General features: G+C 37.4%; 1 non-coding gene and 1 pseudogene across 1 annotated transcript; both read right to left on the bottom strand.

Annotated features, from left to right (window-relative positions):
- Window positions 1–4: 4 nt before the first annotated feature.
- Window positions 5–76, bottom strand: TRNAE-UUC (transfer RNA glutamic acid (anticodon UUC)). Its single transcript has one exon. It is a non-coding gene; the product is annotated as a tRNA-Glu (tRNA).
- A 9890-nt stretch (window positions 77–9966) lies between these two features.
- Window positions 9967–11434, bottom strand: LOC148693047 (pentatricopeptide repeat-containing protein At5g27110 pseudogene; annotated as a pseudogene).
- Between the last annotated feature and the right edge of the window lie 526 nt (window positions 11435–11960).

Below are 11960 nucleotides of genomic sequence, written 5' to 3'. Positions count from 1 at the left end.
AAAGTTCCGTTGCCGGGAATCGAACCCGGGTCTCCTGGGTGAAAGCCAGATATCCTAACCGCTGGACGACAACGGATTATTGATCAGTGAATTAGACATGTTTTATATACTAACTATGCGTACTCGTTTCTAAACTTTCACCAAGTACAAAGGAGAAACAGTAATAATAAAGAACCTAAATTTGTAGATAAAATTTACAAACTAAATTATTGTCACCAATAGAAAATGAGCACGTTTATACACTTAAGTATTAATTCAATCATTAACTTTTATGTTTTTTAGTTTACCAAATTTTACCTACAAATTTAGTCTCCTCAACGATGGGCCAAGTAGCAACCAACATGATGCCACTATTATAAAAACTCCCCTCACTCTAACAATTATCTCTCTAACCCAACGTTATCACTCTAGTCTATTGTTTATCTTAGCTCAAATCCTCCACTCTATAATGTAAATATATAGCTATATTTACACACAAAAAGGGACCCCACACAATAAATAACACACATATACCAGTAAGTGTGGGGTACTTCAATTTGACATAAAAATTATAACCGAACCAATTAGCACTCAATGATTCAGTTTGGTTTGAATTTGACCAATACATGAAACTAAACCATACATCGAAACCAAACCAAACAAACCATCATTTAATAGGTTTAAGCATATTCCAACACATTAATAAAATAAAATAGAAAAGTGTAACATTTAATTTTCTAAGCATCCACACATCCCACACATTCTCATTTAATCAAAAGATTAAGTTTTTCGAAACATGAGGTAGGAATCTTACACTAAGTACAAAATTTGATATGGTTTCTTGTAACCTCGGCCTCAACTCCACTTGCTATAAAGGTTGCACTTATTGCTACATATGGCTCTTTGCTTGCTTCACCCACTGTTTTTTTTTTTTTTTTGTGAGTTAGTTGGCTCTCTGCAGTTTCTCACCCTTACTTGTCCCAATATTTCCTTTGTTGTCAACACGATTGCTCAATATATGAGTGCTCTTCGTAATAATCACAAGAACGCTGCTAAATGGATTCTTCGCTATGTTAAAGGTACTTTAGATTTTGGCATTCATATGGGTCCGTACAGTTCTTCTACTTCTTTATCTGCCTATTCAGATGCTGATTAGGCAAGTTGTCTGAATACTATGTGCTCTACTACTAGCTATCTTATTTATTAGGTTTCTAATCTTATATCAAGTGCTCCAAAAAACAACCCAATATGTCCTGCTCTAGTGCTGAGTTTGAGTATCGCTCATTTGCTCATGTGTGTGCGTTGGAGCCTACTTGGGTTTACTTTCTACTTGGGTTTACTTTCTTCTTGGTAAGCTTGGCGTTTGCTTGACTACACCTATTTTACTACATTGTGATCATTTGAGTGCTACCTATCTTGTTGCTAATCTTGTTCATCATGCACACACGCATCACATTGAACTTGATTATCACTTTGTCCGTGGAAAGGCTGCTCGTGGTAGTCATCGTGTTTGTTATATTCCCTCTACTGATCAACCGATTGATCTCCTCACTAAAGCTCTTCATCAGTCTCATCATGCCCTTCTTTGTTTCAAACTTTTCCGACCAAGCTAGTTCAGTTTGAAGGGGATTTTAGAATATCATTAATTAAACGAGAATCTTCTCCATAATTATAGCATGTATTATAGGCATGTAATTTCCAATTGTAAATAGTGTAGGATTCCCACCTCGATAGAGATTGATATATCCCTATATATATTATGATATTTTCACACATCACTACAAGGAGTCATAATTCTACACTTTTGCAAATAGATTCTCCACTACAAAAACATGGATGCAAGCTTTCGTTCAAAGCATGCAAGTTCCATGCTACAACTAGATCTTGTACTAACCATCTTTTTCTCCACTCAGTCTGCTTGTCTCATTAAAACTTTTAATCCAACGGACATAGAGTTGACACATGATTCTAAATAAAATAAAAAACTCTATTTCCTCACAGTTAAAAAAAGAAATTTACTATGTTGATAAACATTACTTGTTCTTTTACTTAAAATTTATAGTAGTGACCATAGTTGCTAGTGGAAGGGAAGAAGGTAGAGTGCCTTCGCTTATCCCCTCCCCCTCCTTTTACCTTTCTCTTCGCTCAAATTCTTCTTTCGTGGTGAATATTTCCTTATGGTGATCTAATATGAACCATGCACAAATTTAAGTTCTAATATTTTTTTTTTTTTTTTTTTTTTTTGCTCCTTCATGTCAATTGCACTTCCAATATCATTTTTCCATGATCTGTTACTTTCTATCAGCTTTGATTCATCACTATTGATTTTTGTTGTAATTTGAAGGTTTTGTATATATTTTTCTGTGTGAAGAACAAGAGGCCTGGTTACAATATAAAGGCAATGTTGGAGACACAAAAGTCTTGCCTTCCTTAAATTCCTCGACAATAAGGAGACATGACAAGACGTGGAGAATAAACTCCTTAATTAATGCCAACTAACCTAGAAGAGACAACTGCACTACACTTTCCCCTACTACTTAGCCTTAATTGCCTTGGTTGACTTTCATCTTCGAGTACTCCCCCTCAAGCTGGATCAAGGGGATTGATTAATCAGAGCTTGGAAAGTAATAGATGAAACTGAGATGTGGGTAGTGAAGGATTATTTTGGAAGATGACATGTTCATTTAAGCAACATCATTAGCATGCAATTAACAAATTAAAGGCGGAATCATGCTAGCATGCACTTAAAAACAAAACATTACCCATGAATGTTCAAAGCCTAGTAAAATGGTGAATCAATAATCAACTCAAAACAAAGTGAGTTGAAATATATACCTTTGTAGATTCCTCTTTGTATTTAAACAAAGGCTAATCACCCAAAGAGAGGGCCTTCATTCCTTGCATCTTAGATCTATGGATTTGGATGGATGAAAAAGGTTTCTCCAAAGTTCCCAAAATTGAGAACCTCTAATGATTCATCACCAAGGCATAATGAAGAAGAAATGAGTGACCTTGGAGGAGTTTGATTGCTAGATGATCCCTCCAAGGTGGCCGAAATTTTAAAGAGAAATGAGAGCTTGTGTACTCATCCTTTCCCCAAAAACAACCCTTAATGAATTTTAGGCTATAAAGTCCTTTATATAGTCCCTTCAAATAAGTGACCTAATGGACCAAAAGCCCTATTCTTCTAACATGGCCAGCCTATAGGGTTTATTGGGCTTTCAAGCCCTTTGTTTATTCAAGTTGTCATACAACTTGAGTTAATGGGCTTGACATTCAAATCCCATTGGGCCTTGCGGCCCAAAACTAACCCGAGGTTTTTAACGAACTTATTCGTTTGATTAATTAACATATTAATTAATCCTAGCCTTAGATAAATAATTAAACCATTTAATTATTCTTACTCATCTCCGTTGTTTCTTCAAACTCTACCTTACTCGGTGAACGATCCATTAGGTTCCTTTTAGCGAGGCAGTGGGCGATTAAAACTCTTTCTAATCGATTGTGAATTGAAACTTACTTTCAATTCTCCCGTTAGTGATAATACACTTTTAGGGCTTCCACAAACCATGGTTGACGCCTAGCAGCATGTCATGGTTACCCAAGCTAATCAGACGAGGTGGAGAACCTATTCAGTTTTAGGATTACAAATGCAATACGGTCTTTCTCTAATACAATACTCTTGACCACATTGTTTGGTTTGATAGTTTATTCATGTCTACTATCCAATGTGAGTCTTGTGCTTTATATGATTACCTTGAATGTGATTTGGAACACATTCCTAAATCTCATTCATACTTTGGCCGAAGATTCTTAATCATATCATAGAGTATTCTCCCTCAAACAGTTTGAAGGTTAGAGATCCCTTGTTGCGCATTCACTTGCCTCCATGGCTAAGTGGCTTAACCCCAACGATGCCGTGGACACCCTCCTGATGGAGTGACTTTGACATAATCAAAAATTAAGGACCTAACCACAAGACAACTGTGATGCCTCAGGTTAAAAGACTAATTTGCATTATCCCAACCATGAGTTCTCATGTGACATGAATATGAGAACTCTTCGTTGATCGTGTTCAGTGAACTCATTCTCTATTGAGCACCTACGTACTTGTCTTGATGTCACACACACCAATGACTCGAGACTAGTCACTCTCCCTGAGAGAAGACATAGCACGTACTGATCTTAACGGACTGTCAATGCCCAATTGACAATCCTATGATCAGGAACGTTTAGGATGTGTCAACGAAAGAATGGTCTCATGAAGCTAACTTCTTTAGATCGCATTATTCCAATCACATATTCCTTGGACTTATCGTTTAAGCATATAACATTTATATGAGACGGCTCAAACAATAATCTTTGCCCTTTACATTTAAACTACATTAGTTTAACTTTGTGAAATGTCCGTAAAGTATCATCATATGATTGGTTTTAGGGCACATTTCCAACAGGTAGAGCCTTGGTGAAGATATCCACAAGTTGTTCATGGCTGCAAGTGAAGTGTGTTTCAATGATTTGAGATTGGACCTGTGCTCGAACGTAGTGGCAATCCATTTTAATATGCTTAATTCTCTCATGGAATCCAGGATTATAGGTGATATGCATGGCAGCTTGATTGTCACAAAATAAAGACATTGGTTGATGAATAGAAAACCCTAAGTCAGAAAACAAACCTTTTAACCAGATGAGCTCACATGCAGTGGATATCCTAGCTCTATATTCTGCTTCAGCGCTAGAGCGAGTAATGACATTTTGTTTTTTGCTTTTCCAAGTGACAAGATTGCCTCCAACGAAGGTACAATAACCAATGGTAGATCGACGATCAATAGCATTACCAGCTCAATCAGCATTCCATAATATGCGTGTGAGCATTTTTGCTCCTGAAAGTACCACACCCAGTGGACCATTTAAGGTAATGTAAGATCCTTTTAACTATATTCAAATGTGCCAAAGTAGGTGCGTGCATAAACTGGCTGACTATGCTAACTGCATAGGTGATGTTAGGTCTTGTGGTGGTTAGATAGATGAACTTACCTACAAGCCTTTGATAGTGAGTGATGTTGCTAAAAGGTTCATCCACTATGTCTAGTTTCAGCTTGTTGTCCAGAGGAGTACGACTAGGTTTAGAATCACTCATTTTAGCCTCTTGTAGCAAATTAAGCACATATTTGCGGTGGTTGAGAAACAGTCCCTTTTGGGAAGTGGCTATCTCGATACTTAGAAAGTATTTTAACACTCCTATGTCGTTGATGGCAAACTTTTGTCAAAGTGAATGTTTGAGACTTGTAATCTCATTTATATTATCCCCAATGATGATGAGATCATCAACATATATAAGAACAAGTTTCCCAAGTGATCCATTATGAACAAATAGAGAAGAGTTAGCATTACTCCTCTTGAATCCAACAGCTTCAAGGACAAAACTGAGCTTAGCATACCATGCATGAGGGGATTGTTTCAATCCATATATGGCTTTATGAAGTTTACATACCAAATTAGGATGGCAGGCTTGAGGGGTGACCTGGATATGACCTCATGTAAACTTCTTCCTCTAGTTCACCATGCAAAAAAAAACATTCTTCACATCCATTTGGTACAGGGACCATTCATAATTGACTGCTATGGATAATAAAACTTTAATTGTGTTCATATTTTGCAGCGGGTGCAAAGGTTTCTTTGTAATCCACTCCAAAGGTTTGAGTGAAGCCACAAGCAGCTAACCTTGCCTTATGTCTTTCAATGGAGTCATCTAAATGGAATTTGGTTTTATAGATCTATCTACTGTCGATAGCCCATTTTCCCTTTGGCAATTCAATAATGCTCTAAGTTTGGTTTCCATCAAGGGTTTGCATCTCTTCCTTCATTGCCTTTCTCCACACATGTTGAAGAGTGGCTACCTGAAAGTTTTGGGGTTCATAATGACTGGAAATTGTACTGAGGAACGTAAAATGTAAGGGTGACATTCTGTGATAAGTAATGGAGTTGGCAATTGGATGCCTTGCAATGTAAGTAACATATTCTTGCAGTCTTTTTGGACGATGATGCTCACGAGTAGGATACCTGTGTGCTGGGGCTAAACTAGCAGGCTCGCTGATGATGATCTCTTCACTTGAATAAGTCATATCTTTTGATTCCTCAGCATTAGGATTGGATACATTGTCGATGTCATTTTATGGAGCACCAATACTATTTCAGACATCTTCAAATAGATCTTGAAAGAGCTCCCAATGACTGGAACCATCTCTAACCTTTTGGTAGTATGAAGTTCCTTCATCAAAGTATACATCTCTTGTCATGGCAACCCTCTTAAACTTGGGGTTATAACACACACCCTTTGGTGGTAGAAGAGTATCCGATGAATATGCATTTTTCAGCTCTTGGATCAAGTTTGTCACGATGGATAAACTGAACATGAACAAAACAAGTGGCTCCAAACACTTTCAAGTGTGACAAGCCAAGTGGCTTTCCTTTTAGTCCTTCCATAGGAGATTTAAACTTCAATAATTTACTTGGCAATCGATTAATAAGGTATGTAGTAGTGAGAACACCTTGTGACCAAAATTTTTTAGGAACATTCATTTGAAACATAATGCCCTTGTTTTCTCAAGTAAATCTCTATTTTTCTTCTCGGCCAGCCCATTTTTTTAGGAGTGCCAGCATGATGAATGATTCAATAATTACTCAGGTATTGTGTCATAACATGGGACATATATTCAGTGCCATTATCAGATCTTAAGGTTTGAATTTGAGATGAGAATTGAGTCTTGACAAGATTGTGAAAGTTTTTGAACATTTCCATAACTTCACTTTTAAATTTCAAAAGATACAACCAAGTGACTCTAGTAAAGTCATCAACAAAGGTTACAAAGTACCTATAGCCATCAAAAGATTCAAGGATGGGTCCCCAAACATCAGAGTGAACTAGTTCAACAGGCTTGGCAGTCCTAGTTGTGGAAGAGTTAAAAGGTAACATAGTACATTTGGACAAGTGGCAAATGTCACACTTAGACATGTTTGCCCTTAGACTAGGGAAAATTTTGGACAAAACAAGCTCAGAAGGATGAGCCAACCATTGATGCCATAGGTGGTGATCTTGAACAAAATTTGACTCTGCTTTTAGTCCCTTGGGAATTTGAAAGTCCTTTGATAGGTAATATAACCCATTCAAGTAAAAACCTTCACCAATCTTCTTGGTGATTAAATCCTGAAAAAAATGACCTAGTGAGGTGAAAAATAACAATACAGTTTATGGAATTTGTGAGTTTCCCAAGTGACAATAACTGAAATAAAAAGGAAGGGACATACAAGGCCATAGTTTGATTTTCCTTTTCCCGTCAACAGATGCACCCTTACCATTTGCAAGAGAGACTTTGGAAGGTTTGGTCATTTTCTCAAAATCATATAGGTTTGTAACTTTGTTTGTCATATGATGTGTGGTAACCGAATCTATAACCCAAAGATCATGCATAAAAATTACATTCAGGGCTGTTGAGAAAAGCATTTAAAATATCTGGTACATTATCTTATGAGGGGTACTCAGTTTCAGCTAGGAATCCAGCAAACTTCCCAAGTAGTGCAATTGAACTTTCAGCCCTAGGGTTGGTTTCTCCATTGCTTTCAACATCCTTTTGCCTTTTTTTGAAGAAATGTAGCAAACTCATTAATGAGATTAGTTGGATTTGCCGTGAAATTAGCTAGACCCTCAGTAGGTGTGAAGGTAGTGTGATTAGCCTTATAGATGGAACTTTGGAACCTTCTCTGTGAGTTTCTGGTATTCTCCTTCATGAACTTAGGCTTTAGTTCTGGATGTAGTATCCACCACCTTTTAATCACATGGCCAGGCTTATTGCAACGAAGACACTTCAAGTTTGATCGTTTGCCTTTGTACACTTTCTCTTCATGCATGTTGTCTTTGATTGGACACATACACCCTAGCCTTAGCGATATTGACCTTTAGTCTCCATATTCATGACTTCCCTGCAAGCTTCCTCTCGCTAGATTGTTGCACAGACAGCTGCAAACGAGGGTAACTCAGAGTTCATGAAAATATGACTTCTAAGGTCTTCATATTCAGAATTGAGACTCGCCAAGAGCTGGAAGATTTTGTCTTCCTTAGTTCTTTTCAGCCATACAGCAGCATCAATGGTGTGTGGACGAGTAACCTCTAGTTCATTCCACATGTTCTTCATGCTACCTAAGAGTTGAACGAAAGGCTTACCTTCTTGTTGAAGCCAAGCAATATCCCGTTTTAGTTGGAACAGTCGAGCAACATTATTTTGATTACCATACATTTCCTTAATAGACTGCCAAATAAAATGAGAGGATTTTGAAAAGTTGAAGATTTTAGCAATTTTTCTTTCCATATAATTAAGAAGCCATGACATGATCAACTGGTCTTTGCATAGCCAAACTTCATAGTTAGGAGAAGAAACATCAAATTCTTTGATGCTGCCATTGATATAGCCAAGTTTTGAATGCCCACCGAGAGCAAGAGTAATCTCTCTTGACCAAGTAAATAGTTGAATTCATTTAGTAGCACTGAACTCAAGCGTTGGTTGGGATTAACATCAACCTTAGATAAATTTGGAGGTGAAAGAACTGATGACCTTTCTCTATCTAAAACTGAAGGATTTCTTCTGCCATTTTAGCAAAAAGGTCTTGGATACCCTAGCAAGATAAGAAAGCAACACAAACAACAAAAAAATGAAGAAGTAGGCAGATTATGGTTCCTACTCTAATACCAGGTTGCTTTTTGTTGTAATTTAAAGGTTTTGTATATAGTTTTTCTATGTGAAGAACAAGAAGCCGGGTTACAGTATAAAGGCGAGGTTGGAGACACAAAAATCTTGCCTTCCTTAAATTCCTTGACAATAAGGAGGCATGACAAGACATGGAGAATAAACTCCTACGTTTCCCTACTACTAAGCCTTAATTGCCTTGGTTGACTTTCATCTTCCAATAATCACTAATTCATAATAGCTTTGTTGCGATATGAATGATATGGCAATTTCCGATTTGAATGATTTGTTCAGATATGAGATAAACTTCTCCGTTAGAATGATACATGGTTGAGATTGGATATGAAATCTATATCTTCAATGTGGAACCCACTTACTTTTTCACTTACTTTTTCATCTCGTGTTAGTAAACGCATGACACACACAACTTGTATTATCATTCTATGGTACGTAAACATGTCATTATTGTTGTGATGATATCTTTGATGTATTGTGACAAATGAACAAAAAATTTATCCACCGAGGGCTTCACATTCATCTCACGCACTGCTCTAAAAATCCCCACTTAGCGCGGCCTAGGCGCTAGGCGGCTGGCCACCGCCCCGATCAATGCCTAGGCATTTGAAAATTAAGAAAGGACGCCTAGACCTACTGAGGCGTCCGCTTAGACTGCCTAGGCACCTACCTAGCCCGCCTAGACCCACTTAGGTCACGACTCACTTGGACAAAAAATAGATAACTTTCATCTTGCATTTTATTTTTTTTAATAAATTGTAAGAGACTTGTTGTATACTTAAATGAACACACATTATATCCTTATTTCCCCTATTTTCATTATGTTCCAATATTTAATAATATGTATGTTATTCTATTTTGTAGTTTTTGATGAAATTATATATATTTAAAATATAAACAAACACTTATTTACATGAAGCATAATAGATTTACTTAAATCCGTCTAGTCCTCCTAGGCTCAAAGCCGCAGCCCACCGTCCGACTAGCGCTTAGCGTCTTTTAGAACCTTGATCTCAAGTGTCCAATGTTTTAGGCAACCTCCGCGACTCCAAATTCTTCAAGTGCCCAAATTTGCTATGATAATCCTCTATCTTTTTTGCACGAAGGTGCAAAATATACTTGAAGACAATCGTTGGCCACTCATCTTAATACAACCTACAAAGTTCCTTGTTCCAGCAGTGTAGTATCGCATCAACTTTTGACATAGACCGGTACCAAATCTGAGAAAAATTCAGAAGCAAAGTTCCATACATCTTGTCCTTGGTGCTTCATCCACCACACCGCATTTAGCATACAAATCAAGGAGAGCTCCCATAAGGCCATCATTATTTCGTTGGTTTCTAACTCACTATCAATGAGAGTCCTGTGAATCTGCTTACCCTTTTCCAGTGCTGCAAATTGCGAACAAGCCGATAAGATACTAGTTCCTGTGATGGCATTTGGCCTTACACCAGCTTCTTTCATGTCATCATACATGGCTGGAGCCCCCAAAATAATCACCCATTTTCACATATCCAGAAATCATAACATTCCAAGAAACTGCGTTTGTCTTAGGCATCCTTTCAAAGACATTCTCAGCTGATGAGACACTTCCACACATGAAGTAGAGATCCAGAAGCGAGCTGTAAATGTAGATATCGGTCCCTATATTGTTTCTTATAATAAACCCATGTATCAATTTTATATGATGTGGTTGGGCTGACCTTGAACTTGCCAACAGTATGCTACTGAAAGCAGTTAAAGCAGGACTCGTTCCTTCATCATTCATCCTTCTAAAAAGTTGGATACAAGATCTACTGTCGCCTGTTACATTGTATGTTGTGATCATAGAGTTCCAAGAAATTACATTCTTTATTGAGATCTGCTCAAAAACCTCTTTTGCCATATCTAAACATCCGCATTTTCCATACATATCCACAACAGTAGAACAAACAACGGAATCCAAAATCAATCTATTTTTTATCAACCCCTTGTGAATCTCCATGCCTCTCTCTAAATCTAAAAGTCTTGCACACGACGAAATAACATTTGTAAGCGTTATTGAATTAGGCATAAATCCAAAGTTCCTCATCTTTTCAAACAAGTCTATTGCCTTATGAGCTTGCCCATCTTGTTAATAACAAGAAATTACAGTATTCCAACATGCCACATCTCTCTTGGGCATTTCATCAAAAACCGTATTGCACACTCAAAAATGTTACATTTAGCATACATGCACACCATACGAGAGAGCTGGCAATAGCAATATCTGATACGAAAGCAATCTTTATCAACCTCGATCAGAATATAGATGAGATCAAAAAGGCCAACGACTGGAAGCGAGAGTCTAGCTATGGATCAATCTTGAACCAACTTCCCCCAGTGCACCATAGGCCTTAAGGACACTTGGATAAGTGCAACTATGAGGACAAAGATGAGGATAGCGCGGTAAACTGCCAAAGAGGTCAAGAGCTTCACTGAACATGAAGTTCTTGGTATTAGCTGTCATGAGGCCATTCCACAAGGAAATACTGGATGGTTTTCATTGAATCGGAGTCATAAAAACGGCAAGAGAAGTACAAGTCTATGAGGCTTTTGCAGAGAGCAGGGTCATTCTGTAAGCCTAGAGTGAGCGTTTTTTGGTGGATAAGCTTTCCTTGCTTCAGAGACGTGGAACTACTACACGTTTTGAAGATACATAATAGTTTTGTCGTGTCCATTCAAGGTGTAGTAGAGAAAAGGTGATAAGAATGTAGAAGAATGCTGACCGAAAACTCACAAGTTAAAGTTTGGCCCAAGATACTCCTTAAACCTTACAGCCTTAAACCATTGAGTGCCATTCATGTACCTTAAACCCACCTCATATATGCCAAACTCTGCACCTGAACACATAAATATGATCAACTAAAATAGTGCAAATCACCTCAATCAAACTTTTAAATATGAACTGGTAACATAGTTATACAGCAAAATGGAACATATGTCAACCCATATTTCTCAAGCAATCTTACAAATAATATTCAGTTTAATAATTCCACCTTAGTTGCCATTTAATGAAGGACGGAAATGCTCTAAAATTTTTCTACAAGCAAAATGATTTAAAAACGATCTCCCACGATTAATAATCTAGTAACTCTCAAGTTAAAACAGTCCCTATTTGAAGATGAAGCAAAATATTAGTCATTGTGGGATGTCTAGTAGATGAAACGTATGTATTTTTTTGTGTTCTTTCAGTTCGATCTACTG

This window comes from Pyrus communis, chromosome 11 (genome assembly GCF_041283825.1).
Source record: "Pyrus communis isolate YQ-2024b chromosome 11, ASM4128382v1, whole genome shotgun sequence".
Lineage (NCBI taxonomy): Eukaryota > Viridiplantae > Streptophyta > Magnoliopsida > Rosales > Rosaceae > Pyrus > Pyrus communis.
This window is presented reverse-complemented; position numbering and strand designations above follow the sequence as displayed.